The sequence below is a fragment of the Pan paniscus genome, chromosome 17, assembly GCF_029289425.2.
Source record: "Pan paniscus chromosome 17, NHGRI_mPanPan1-v2.0_pri, whole genome shotgun sequence".
NCBI lineage: Eukaryota > Metazoa > Chordata > Mammalia > Primates > Hominidae > Pan > Pan paniscus.
In genome coordinates this window covers 96277442-96289757 of record NC_073266.2, presented here as the reverse complement: position 1 = coordinate 96289757, position 12316 = coordinate 96277442, and positions in this window count along the sequence as shown.

Genomic DNA, 12316 nt, shown 5'->3' with positions numbered 1-12316 from the left:
GGTGGGCGTGAAGTCAGGGGCACGAAGGATAAAGCCTCCCCCAGGTGCCCGGCAGACCATGGAACTGTGATGGTGAGTGCCCCCGAAGTCTGTGGCTCTCGGTCCAGCCTCTCTGCTGTGGGGGACACCATCTCACAGGCATATATGTATTTAGCTTCTATGTAACACGTAGCATGCTACTTTACATGCCCACTATGTGGTTATAGAGACGTAACTTACATATATATTATATATATATTTTTATATTTACATATTTTTTGCCCCTTGATAAGAAGTTCTTGGGAGGGGACAATGACTGTAGCTCCTGCCCAGGAGCCCCGTCCCCGCGCAGTCTGTTCAGTGGCAGCCCCGTGTGCGGGGCAAGTCCCAGACATCTCTGTTTGCTCGTCTGTAAAAGAGAAGCTGGACGATGTTCGCCAAGATCTTTCACTCGTGCTAAAGTCCTGGCCATCCTCGGCTCACGGCCTCCTCCACCCTGTTCTCAGATGATTCTTAAATGATCTTTCACTTGTGCTAAAGTCCTGACCGTCCTTGGCTCACAGCCTCCTCCACCCTGTCCTCAGATGATTCTTAAACGCAGTGCATTTGGGCAGTTGGAGTCCTGTCAAAGACGAGGCCCCCGCCCACCCCCGGTTTGTGTGACCGTGCCAGGCAGTGCTGCGAGATGGAGCCCAGTGGCCGGGCCGTGAGAGTCCTGAGGCTGTGAGAGAACGCTTTGTGGGAGGGATCTGTGGGAAACCGAGAGGCCATCTGTTCCCAAAGATGGGTGCGTTGCTGTCTTTTACGGCTTTTACCCAGAAAGCTTCTATTAGAGGGCGGGTGCAAAGTTAGGAGGAAGTAGGAAAGTCCCATAAAAATGTGACTCTTGTTTCACGATGATCAGCTGAAATCAGACTGGAAAATGGAAGCCAGGAGTTGGAATTTCGATGGGTGTGAACTTTGTCAGGTCTTGAATGGAATCGGATTTCCTGCTTGCACACGGCTCGGTGCATGTCCAGGTGAAAAGTGTGTGACACGCAGGTGCTTAGAAAGACCACGGCCTGCAGCCAGTGCATCCTGGCACCAAGGCCTCGGGGATTCTCTGGGCCTCTCGGAGCCCAGCTGTCCTTATCTGTGAGGCACCCCATTGCCATTCAGAACACAGGGCATGCAAAGCACTCAGCCCTGGAGCCCGGCATAGGCAGGTGTCAATAAACAGCAGCTGTTGTGATGATTGATTAAGAATCCATGTCTCCCTGGGTGAAATCTTCTGGTGAAACTGGGAACGCAGCTTGGAGCTTTCTTCGAACCCGCATCATTTCAATATGTGGCTACATACCTTTGCTGACATTTAACGTAAACTTTCATGTCCATTTAAATTGTAGAAGCAAAATGTTTAGTTTGTCTTGTAGTTCAAGGAAGTCTCTGGGTGCCTGGATATGTCTTGTGGACAGGGGATAATTTTTGGAGCACTCACTGTGAGCCGCGATTGCATGTGGCACTCCACGGAGGCCTGGGAGAGAGAGGTTCCATTTCTCCCTTCTGCACAGATGCAGATACTGAGTTCTCAGAGCTCAAGTGTGCAGCCAACGTGTCTGAAAGCTCGTCCTGAGCAGAGAGTGAGGGCGGAGGTGAAGAGTCTAGAGGGCAGCCAGTGCTAGGAGGGGCCGGAGGTTTAGATCATGGAAAGGACATTGGCATTTCTCTGGGTGAAGTGGAGAAGGTGGTAGGTTTAGAGCCACAGCCTGATTCACAGTGTGGAAGAATTGATTAGGCTGCTCTGTGGAAAATGGTCAGTTAAGGACAGGGGCCGGTCAGTGCAGGAGGCCAGTTAGGAGGCTGACGCCAAAACGCCAGTGTCTGAGTATGATTTGAAGATGGTGTTAGTGTTTTCCGGAGAGACAGAACCAACAGGTCCAGAAGTATAGGCTTATTAAAGGAATTGGCTCATGTGAATTTGGAGGCTGAGAAGTCCCAGCACCTGCAAGCTGAAGACCCAGGAGGGCCGATGGCTTGGGTTCCAGTCTGAGTCCAGGACCAGGCCAGCATCCCGGCTGAAGGGCCAGGCAGGTGCAGCACCCATTTGCTGAGCCTTTCTGTTCTCTCCAGGCCTTCAGCTGATTGCACGAGGCCCACCCATGTTGGGGAGGAGAATCTGCTGTGTGCAGTCTATCCATGCAAATGCTGATCTCCTCCAGAAACACCCTCACAGACACACCCAGAACAGCATTCCAGCAAACAGCTGGGCACCCTGTGGGCCCGTGGAGCTGACACACAGCATGAACCATGGGCCAGGGTCAGTGGCTCACAGATGAATCAGCTGTGGGGTGTGAAGGAAGACCAGGAGAACAGGGTGCTCCAGGATGGGGGCCAGAGCCACTCACGGAAGACCGGGCTGGAAGTGAGCAGCTTCAGGGCTTGGTTCTGTATGCTGGGCGTCTGGGAGATGTGCACGTGGGGGATTCTGGGGCCATGGGGCGTGTGGGCTGGGAGCTCAGAGTGTGGTCTGGGCTTGAAGGTGTTAGTTTATGTCTTTGTCCCCTGTGAGAAGGGGCCGGCTTGGCTGCCTTGTGTTCCAGGCTTTGATGCAGTGCTTGAAAGTGTTAGAGGATCCCCCAGAGTTGGTGGCAAATGAGGCAGGGAGGGGCGTAGGAAGCCAGGCCGAGGGTCCACGTCCAGGAAGGGACAGTGCAGGGCCCATTGGGCAGTTCCACTCTGCTCAGACCAAAGAGCAAACAAAGCCAAAAAGAGGTGGAGGGAGGGGGACGGAGGGGGAAGGCCAGACAGCACCTGCCTTGGGCAGAAAGTCAGTTCTTCTCCAAGGGGAAGTTTAACGATGTGAGTTTGGATTCTTGCATAACCAATTACCTCAAAACTTAGCACCTTAAAATAGCCATTTTATTTGGCTTTAAAGCAAAATTTTTTTCTTTTAATTAAACAAAAGTTGTTTTTAGAGTCAGGGTCTGTCTAGGTTGCCCAGGCTGGCCTTGAACTTACATTTGACTTTTGTTCTCGTGGGTGAGGACCCCAGGGAGGGCTCTACCAAGCAGGTCCTGCCTGAGGTTTCATGGGTGTCGCTGGGCTGGTGTGGCAGCTGGAGCAGGCTGGGTGTCCCTGTGCACTGGTCCTGGAACCCTGGGGCCAGCAGGGTGAACACAGCGGTCTCCAGCGTGGCAGTCTCAGGGTGGCTGGCATCTCTTGCAGCAGCCAGTGGGGGCATCCCAGAAAGACCACAGAGCAATTGCAAGGCCTTTTCTGGCTTGGCCCTGAAGGTCACACAGCATTGCTTCCACTGTCCCCATTGTGGCAGCAGGCACACACCCGCCCGGATTCAGGGCAGGGACGAAGACCCCACCTCCGATGGAAGTGGCAGGATGTGATTCGTGCTGAGAGGCGGAGGGTTGTGTGCAGCTGGGGTGGAGGGTGGGCTCCCAGCGACCTGCAGTGCAGGACTCGAAGCCGCTGGAGAGAGTGAGTGAGACGACCTGCCAGGCACCCAGCAGCCAAAGCCCTAAGTGCTGGGGCAGCCTGTGGGGAGGAGTGGGGCCCTCTGCATCCAGCGGCAGCCGGCCCCGCAGGGGCTCCAGGTGATGAGCAAACCCACAGGGGACTAGGTTGGCTCCAGGTGATGAGCAAACCCACAGGGGACCAGGTTGGCTCGTTTGCCGCTGCCCTTAGCACCCACTGAGCATCTGTCACAAGGGGGTTCTCAGCAAATGGCCTGAGCTCATGATGGGGCCCTCTGATTGTGCGGCTAGGCTGAAGTGGCGTCCAGGCACCCAGGGGCTGAACAGTGCCAGGCTCTTGTGAGTCCAGCGTGAGAAGCACGGAGATGATCAAGATGGGTGCAGCACAGGCCCCGAACGCAGAACGCACCATGCAAGACACAAACGCTGCGGGGCTCTGCACGGGAGACACCAGGTACGACGCTGGGATCTGCATAGGAGACACTAGGAACGACGCAGTGTTCCGCACAGGAGACACCAGGAATGCAGCAGTGTTCCGCACAGGAGACACCAGGAATGCAGCAGTGTTCCGCACAGGAGACACCAGGAATGCAGCAGTGTTCCGCACAGGAGACACCAGGAATGCAGCAGTGTTCCGCACAGGAGACACCAGGAATGCAGCAGTGTTCCGCACAGGAGACACCAGGAATGCAGCAGTGTTCCGCACAGGAGACACCAGGAATGCAGCAGGGTTCCGCACAGGAGACACCAGGAATGCAGCAGTGTTCCGCACAGGAGACACCAGGAATGCAGCAGTGTTCCGCACAGGAGACACCAGGAATGCAGCAGGGTTCTGCACAGGAGACACCAGGAATGCAGCAGTGTTCCGCACAGGAGACACTAGGAACGACGCAGGGTTCCACACAGGAGACACCAGGAATGCAGCAGGGTTCCGCACAGGAGACACCAGGAATGCAGCAGGGTTCCGCACAGGAGACACCAGGAATGCAGCAGTGTTCCACACAGGAGACACCAGGAATGCAGCAGGGTTCCACACAGGAGACACCAGGAATGCAGCAGGGTTCCGCACAGGAGACACCAGGAATGCAGCAGTGTTCTGCACAGGAGACACCAGGCTCCACCTCACAGACAGGCAGTGGGAGGGTGGGTACCAGTGCAGGGGGTGGGACGGGCACAGGGCTGCAGTTGTGGGAGGTGAAAAGGTTCTGCAGATGGACGGTGGTGATGGTTGAACAGCAGTGTGTACTTAATATGCTGAACTGTGTGCTTAAAAATGGTTAAACGGTCAATTTTATTCTATGTTTATTTTACCACACTTAAGAAAGGATATAAAACAAACAAAACCACATCCTGGGACACCATCGTAAAAATAATTGAATCATAAGTCGCCTATCATAGCCGGTGCTAAGAATTACAGTGTTTGGGGGAGTGTGGGTGTCGGCATGGGCGTCTGTGTGTTATGCTCACAGGCTGCCTGGGCGTCCTGCAAGCTGCTGCTGTTTCTGCTGCTGGTGAACGTGGCTGGCTTCTTCCCCGCCATGCTCTGACCTGGCCTTCCTACATTTGTCAAAAAGCTGCACTGAAGACCTCTTGTAGGCGTTTTGCTGGACAATTTCAGGAAGCACAATGACAATGTATAAAAAGGTCAAAGTATTTGGCTGGATTTATGGGGCATTAAGAAACCACTGCAGTGGAGATGGTAGAATTAGGGAAGTCATTTCCGTGGGCACCGGGTAGGAGGCTGCTCTCAAGGTGAATGTGTGCGGCTTCCTGCAGAATGTCTGCAGAGCGACCCTGGGAGGTGCCTGCCACAGTCCCTCCTACCACGATGCTTCCTAATCAAGTGAGTTGGCAGCACACAGCAGACAGGAGCCCATGTGGGCATTTGAGTCTTTGGGGTTTAAGTAAGATAAATAAATAAAAAGCTTATGTTTCCAGTGATTCTCAGGGGAACTATGATTGCATTAGATATGTATTAATGTATCTATCTATCTCCTAATCTAGCCATATCAGGGAAGAAGCCGGCTCATCTCTAAGGGCTGACTGATGCTGAAATGTGATAACCATAATTCCAATAGGTCAACCGCACTGATGAAGCACCAGGAGAGGCTGCAGTTGACACAGTGCACCCGGTGAAAGCGTAGCCTGATTTACTGGGAACTTTCCACCTTCCATGGCAGGGGAATCACTGCCAGTTTGGCCTTGTATTAAGAAATATAATTCCATAGGCTGGCATAGCTCAAAGGCACAAGCACCAATAATTAATCTGAATACAGAAAGCAAAAGAGGATGTGGGGAGGGTGGAATTCAATGTGGGGAGATCGTCACTGTAGCTGCTTCTCCGTCTTGCTAAAGCAACTGTCCAGACTGTCTATGAGCAAACTGTCTGAGCTTGAACCTGTACCCGCCAGATGCACCTGCAGCATGTGTGATCATGGAGGGTCAGTTTGCAAAGGATTTTAGGGGTATTACTGTTATGCCAAAGCTAATTAAATAAGAAAATCACCAGTAAGAGTTTCCAAGGTGGAGATGTTTCCCTCTGTTAATACCTCCGCAAAGTCCTCAGACATGTCCAGGAATGGCATTGATCAAACTAGCTTTAGCAAAACCATCTTCCAGCAACACGCATTTCACAAGCCAGTCCTGCTGTCTCCTGGAGCCCAGCCCTTAAGCTGCCAGACCAGGCCCCGGTTGTTAAAAATGGTAAAAACCACCTTTCTGATAAATTAAACAATACAGCAAAGCATAGTGCTACCTAATGCCGGCAATTAGAGAAGGAAAAATATTACAAATAGATGGAAGCACCTTTAAGTTCAGTCCTCCCTCCCCAAAGCCAGCCAGCGCCATGGCTTTATAATCCCGTGAGTGAGATTTGCTGGTCCATGTGTAGCTTCTGCAAGCTGTGGCATCCCTCCAGCGTTAGGGTTTGAAGAGCTCTCACTGTTGTGGGCTCTCTCCCCTGCCGCCCCCACGTTACTCAGGAAATTCTCTCACACGTGAACGCCTCCCTGCGTGGCTCCCAGAGATCCCGCTCACACGGGACGTGGATGCTGCACGTTTCCGGAAGCTCTAGCTGTGCCTTTCCTCTGTTCTTACGTCACCATGACAACAGCATTGCAGAAGAGAACATCTGTGACCAAATGTGCGGGGATATCCCCCCCCCACTCAGCAGTGGACGCTGAGTTCCGACACTGTCCACTTGGAGATGGCGTCAGACCCACAGGTGAGGGCTCGCTCCTCAAGGCTGCCCCCCACTCAGCAGCAGACACCAGCGGTGTCCTCAGGCTGAGTTCCGGCTCTGTCACCTGGAGACAGCATCAGATCCACAGGTGAGGGCTCGGTCCTCAAGGCTGCCCCCCACTCAGCAGCAGACACCAGCGGTGTCCTCAGGCTGAGTTCTGACACTGTCACCTGGAGACAGCATCAGATCCACAGGTGAGGGCTCGGTCCTCAAGGCTGCCCCCCACACCAGTTGCAAGTCTGGGCTCCAGAACTTCTGACCAACCAGCTTCAAATTGGGCTTCCCATGACCCTTTCTTTGGGTTTGATTAATTTGCTGACGTGGCTCACAGAACTCAGGGAATCGCTTGTGTCAACTGGTTTATTATCAAGAACATTGCAAAGGATACAGGAAGAGGAGGTGTAGGGTGGTGGGAGGGGCGTGGAGCTTCTGTGCCCTCATGGGCGCTCCATCCTTCAGGGGCCTTGGCGTGCTCAGCTCTCGGGAAGCTCACGGACTCCCCCTCTTGGGTTCTTACAGAGATTTCATTACATAGGCATGATTGACAGCCATGCAGAAATGGGAATGGACAAAACATGCAGTAACTAACCCTGGCAGGGCCTGTCTGCTGAGACTTACCCCGGCCTCTGTGCAAGTTCCTTCTTGCAGAGTGTGGGGCGGGACCCTCTCTGGAATGAAGATCTTTTGATCCACGATGAGGTTAGAGTCCTGCCTTGGGTCAGGCAAAAGAAGGACAGGAGACAGTCAGAGATTCTGTATCCCAAGGCCCACAGGGTCCCAGCGTTATCGCAAAGGCTGCGGGAGTTGGGAACCAGGGCCTGTGGATGGAGACCACTGTGTCCCCTAACACCACCTGCCCTGTCGCTGCCTCCACGGCACTCCTAGGCCATTCTCTTTTGTCATGTCCTCAGTGACAAGGCGCATCCTCTGGTCAGAATCCTGGTGGCTGGCCCATCCTAAGGACGCCCCGCACTGGCCATTTAACACAGCCGGGGCCTTGGTGTGGGGCAGGACCGCCACAGCCCTGCCTGTCTCCACGGAGCTCTGCCTTCTTGGACCCCAGGCCAGCTGCACAGAGCAGGATCTTCTGGCGCCAGCGTTTGGGGAGAGCACATTTCTCAGCTGGAAGGTATTTATTGATGGGCTCTTTATCACAGATGTCACCTGAGTAAAAATAATTTTCCAGGACTCCAGTTGGCTAAAACACAGAAGCCAATAATTCAATGCAAGGTGTCGATGGCCACACGCGAGTCTCCTGTTTTGAGAAGCGGTGCTCACTCTGTGAGGCGCTTATGGCCCCTGTTGTCCTCAGCATGTCAGGGAGCCCCGCCAGGCTGCGACCGCGCTCCTTGCAGCCTGGCAAATGGGCAAATGGCTACATTCCTGCCTATGCAGAAAGCCCCGCCAAGGCTGCGCCATGAGCCCCTGCTGAGCTGAAGGGTGGCAGTGTCCCTGGGACAGTAGGTGCACCGCCCAAGGGGCCTGGGGTCTCGCTGGCCTGGTGTCTCCGCTGTTCCACCCATGTGCGCGCACGCGTGTTCGCATGTAAGGAGCTGTATGTCTGGAGCCTCGCGCAGTGCAGATACCTTCTGGCTGTCATGTAAACCGCAAAAACGTTTCTATACAGCTACTGCGCGGCAGTCATAACCACTTTCCGCACGAAGAGGCAAAGTTCTGTTCCTTATTGGCTTATTTTTTAGGACAGCAAAGGCATCTCTGAGAAAGCATCCTCGTACTCCCGCAGCGCTCACGGCCTTGGATGTACCATGGGTCCGGCTCTCCCTATCATTCCTCGGGACCCCGATTCTCCTGGGCTTTGTCTGTGTTTTTCAGAAGGGAAAACACAAAAAGTCCTCATAACACTTAGCCCTTCCTCTGAGGGAGGTGGCAGGCGCCAGGCAGGCAAATCCAGGAGAGGGAACAGGGCCAAAGCCTCACGCCCATGGGCCTGGGAGGCGGGCAGCGCATGGCACAGGAAGGCCCCTTCCTGCATCCAGGCGTGGGGAGGCCGGTGGGTCCGGACGACCTGTGGGAGCAGGCAGGTATTCCTTGGAGAGACCACTGCGCGGAAGTCTCCATGTGCACTGGGGTCTCCTTTTGCGCGCGAGTCTCCACGTGCGCGCGGGTCTCCATGTGCGCAGAGGTCTCCGAGGGAGTCTCCACGTGCGCTGGCTCGGGCTCGCCTTCCCCAGGGCTCCAGGCGCCCTCCTCCTCCCCTGGGAACGCTGTGGGAGGACCCCGGGACGCATCTGTCTCTTGGTCTTGTGGCAGTGAAGAGAGGATCACGAGGTGGCAATGACGGCCCCAGACAGCCATGGGGACATGACGCTCGAGGAGTTTAAATTTAAGTCCCGGGAGAAGCGAGTGTGTGGTGCTGGAGTGCAACCTGGCAGCGCTGCTGGAGTGGCTGGCCTTTCCCACTGGCAGAGATGTCTCTGCCAGGCCGGGAAAGAAAAGTGCAGGCGGGAAGCGAGGCAAGACCAGAAGGTTCTGGCGGGCGGCGGCCCTGGAGCTCAGGGGACAGCAGGCCTGGGCGGGCTCCGTGAGGCTGGGCACGGGGGCGGGAGCCTGGGTCCCGAAGGCCAAGGATGCGCAGTGCCAGGCCGGGCCCAGCGCCGAGGCTTCACCAGCCTGCTTTGCGCCATCACTCGGTTTTGAGTCCCTGTTATTAAGATGACAAGTGATGATTTTGAGAGCTGACCCTCGTCTCTCCCTTGAAAAGGACAAATAAAAAAGTAATTATGGATTTCTGCGTTTTCAGATATTGGTCCTTATTCTTACCCAGAGCTCAAAAGAGTTTTTCATGACATGGCTCATGGTTAAAAAATTGACATTCAGCTGATAAGAAACTCCTTGCTTTCGTGTTGGAAATAGTGAAGTTAACGCAGAAATGATGTCCAGCGCAGCATCTCTCCAGTATAACCCTGGAATTCCGAGTATGGACGTGAGGACGGGTCCGATTTGGGTTCTAAGATCTCCCTAATCTTTCCTTTCGGTTCTTGGGAGATCTTAGAAATGCAGACACGATTCTGAGACATCAGGTGGGGAAGTCTGGGGTTTCACAAACAGCGTATTGCAAAAACTGGAAGAAAAAACAAACCTGTTTCTTTCTTTCTTTTTTAATCCTCCCACACAGAGTTTCAATCCCTTGAAGAGAAAGATAATTAGTCATGGATCTCAGATTTGAGGCAATAAATGTTTTAAATGACTAAGAATAATTTATGTCTAGATTCCAAAATGGTCAGAAATGAAAGATCAAGAGGGCAGGCGTTTCAGCCACATGGCAGCGGTGGGATTGGAAGGGGAGGTGATCTTGCAGGGAATGCAGTGTCCGGCCAGTCTCCACCGGAGGTGCCTCAGCAGCCCTGGTGGGGAACCCGCACCATCTGTGTCCAAGTTTTGATCTCAGGGAATGCAGTGTCCGGCCAGTCTCCACCAGACATGCCTCCGCAGCCCTGGTGGGGAACCTGCACCTTCTGTGTGCAGGCTTTGATCTTTTTGATGGTGATAGAAAGAACGTAAATCTACTAATAATGTCTGAGAGCAAGTGCTCCTGAACAAGCTCTGTATTTGGGTGACTTCCTTTAACTTTGCAGATGCTTCCCAGAAGCACTTGACTCTGACTTTTAATTTCTAATTTGAGATACATTTTTCTAGTCTCATTTATTTCATTCTGATACCATCAGTGAATTTATGATGAACACCACTTTCTTGGTGGAAGGATGAAGAGTGCCTACATCTCAGGAAACTTGGAAAGAGGACACACACTTGGACACTTAAAATAAATCCACCTTGAGCAGTTTCATCAACCCCAGAGCCTCCCATTGACTTGGACTGGGCACAGTAGGTGTTTCCTGAGCACTTGCGTTTGCCTGACACCAACTCCTGCATCTTTATGCTGTGTGGTTCTCTGTCTTCTCCTGAGAAACCATCCCAGCAAGCCACTTTCTAGATTAAATGTTTTGTCCCAGCTAATATCTCAAAAGCCACTGGCAACGTTCGGCATCCCAAGTGAACAGGACATGGATGTGAGCTGGTGGAGATGCAGTTCTGGAACCACGCGGCAGCAGTAAATCTCCACGCTGTCGTACAATTTGGCGCAGCCCAATTTAGTCATGGTCTTTAAACAAGGAGTGCAGAGGCACAGCCTGAGTGAATGCCAACATCAGCTAGTCCCAATGAGAGCTCAAAGCAGATTCTATCATTTTCTGGGGAAAAAAAAGAGGCAAAAGGAAGGGAATGCTCAAGTGACAGCCGGCACCCTGCCATCCTCGTCTGGGGGAAAAGAATTACTCTCCACCTGCCAGGCACTGGAGACAGTCAGCTCAGCCCCCAAGGGGTTTGGGCCCTGGCTGAAGTCGAATTTGTGCTTGGACCAAGCCTGCTAGGCACCAGAGGGAGGACGTCGGTCAAATTATATGCATTTCCTGGGGTCTCTGTTTCCTCATCTCTAATTTGGGATTAATAATCTTATTAGCAAAGTTGTTATGAGAGTTAAATGTAATAGTTAAATAAAATAAAAATAGTTTCATAAATGATACCGTAAACCAAATTAAAGTCAAAGCCCCCCCGCCCCCCTGCCTGCAACCATTTGAATGGACTTCCTCCTCGGCCAGGGCACCCTAAAATTTAACCTGAAAGACTAGTTCAGGCCAGGAAGAGGGGGTGGACATGCCTCATTGTGCCCTCCAGCAGTAACATCAACACAGACCTTAAGTCTGATGAGAAACAGTTACAGTCTCTTCTCTCCGAAGCTTGCCACTTGCATGATAAAACCTGGGTCTGCACAACCCCTTACCTTAACCCAGACATTCCTTTCTATAGATAGTAACTCTTTCAACCAATTGCCAATCTGAGCATTTTTAAGTCTACCTGTGATCTGGAAGCACCCCACTTCGAGTTGTCCGCCCTTCCGGATGGAACCAAAGTAAATCTTACATGTATTGATTGAGGTCTCCTGTCTCCCAAAAATGTATAAAAGCAAAAGCTGTGCCCCAATCACCTTGGCCACATGTCAGCCACCTCCTGAGGCTGTGTCATGGGCAAAATAAACTTTCTAAATTGATCGAGGCTTGTCTCAGATACTTTTTGGTTTACAATATAAAAAGGACGTAGTGCTCAATAAATCATAAACTGTAACTAACCCGAAAGCAATGATAACTCAACGAAGCTCAAGTACTACTAACCCACCTACCCCCTCGCCCCCCTACCTTCCCTGACTCCGCGCAGTCACAGATTACTTTCTCGCTAGATTTGAGGGATGTCATTTTTTTCTTTCAAAGTGAGAATCCCATGGTAAGAGCTGATCCCTGGAACCAAGCACAGCTATGATTTACAGTTTCCCACACTCTGGGGTTGACGCACACACATCTTTGCTTGTGCAAGGCTTGTCCTGTTAACTTGACTTTCTAAGAATGCCCTTCTGTGTGTACACGGCTCCAGACTTGAGGCTCGGGCTGGCTGGTGGCTGCATCACCCTCGCTCGGTTCTGGACGTCAGACACACGTACCCTCCTGAGCCAAGGGGTGCTCAGAGCTGGCTTTTGCACCTTTGGCTCTATGGATTTTGTCTCTATGTGGTTCTTGTTCTTTTAACTAATAATTCCTGAGCCTCACTTATGGTCAGATAT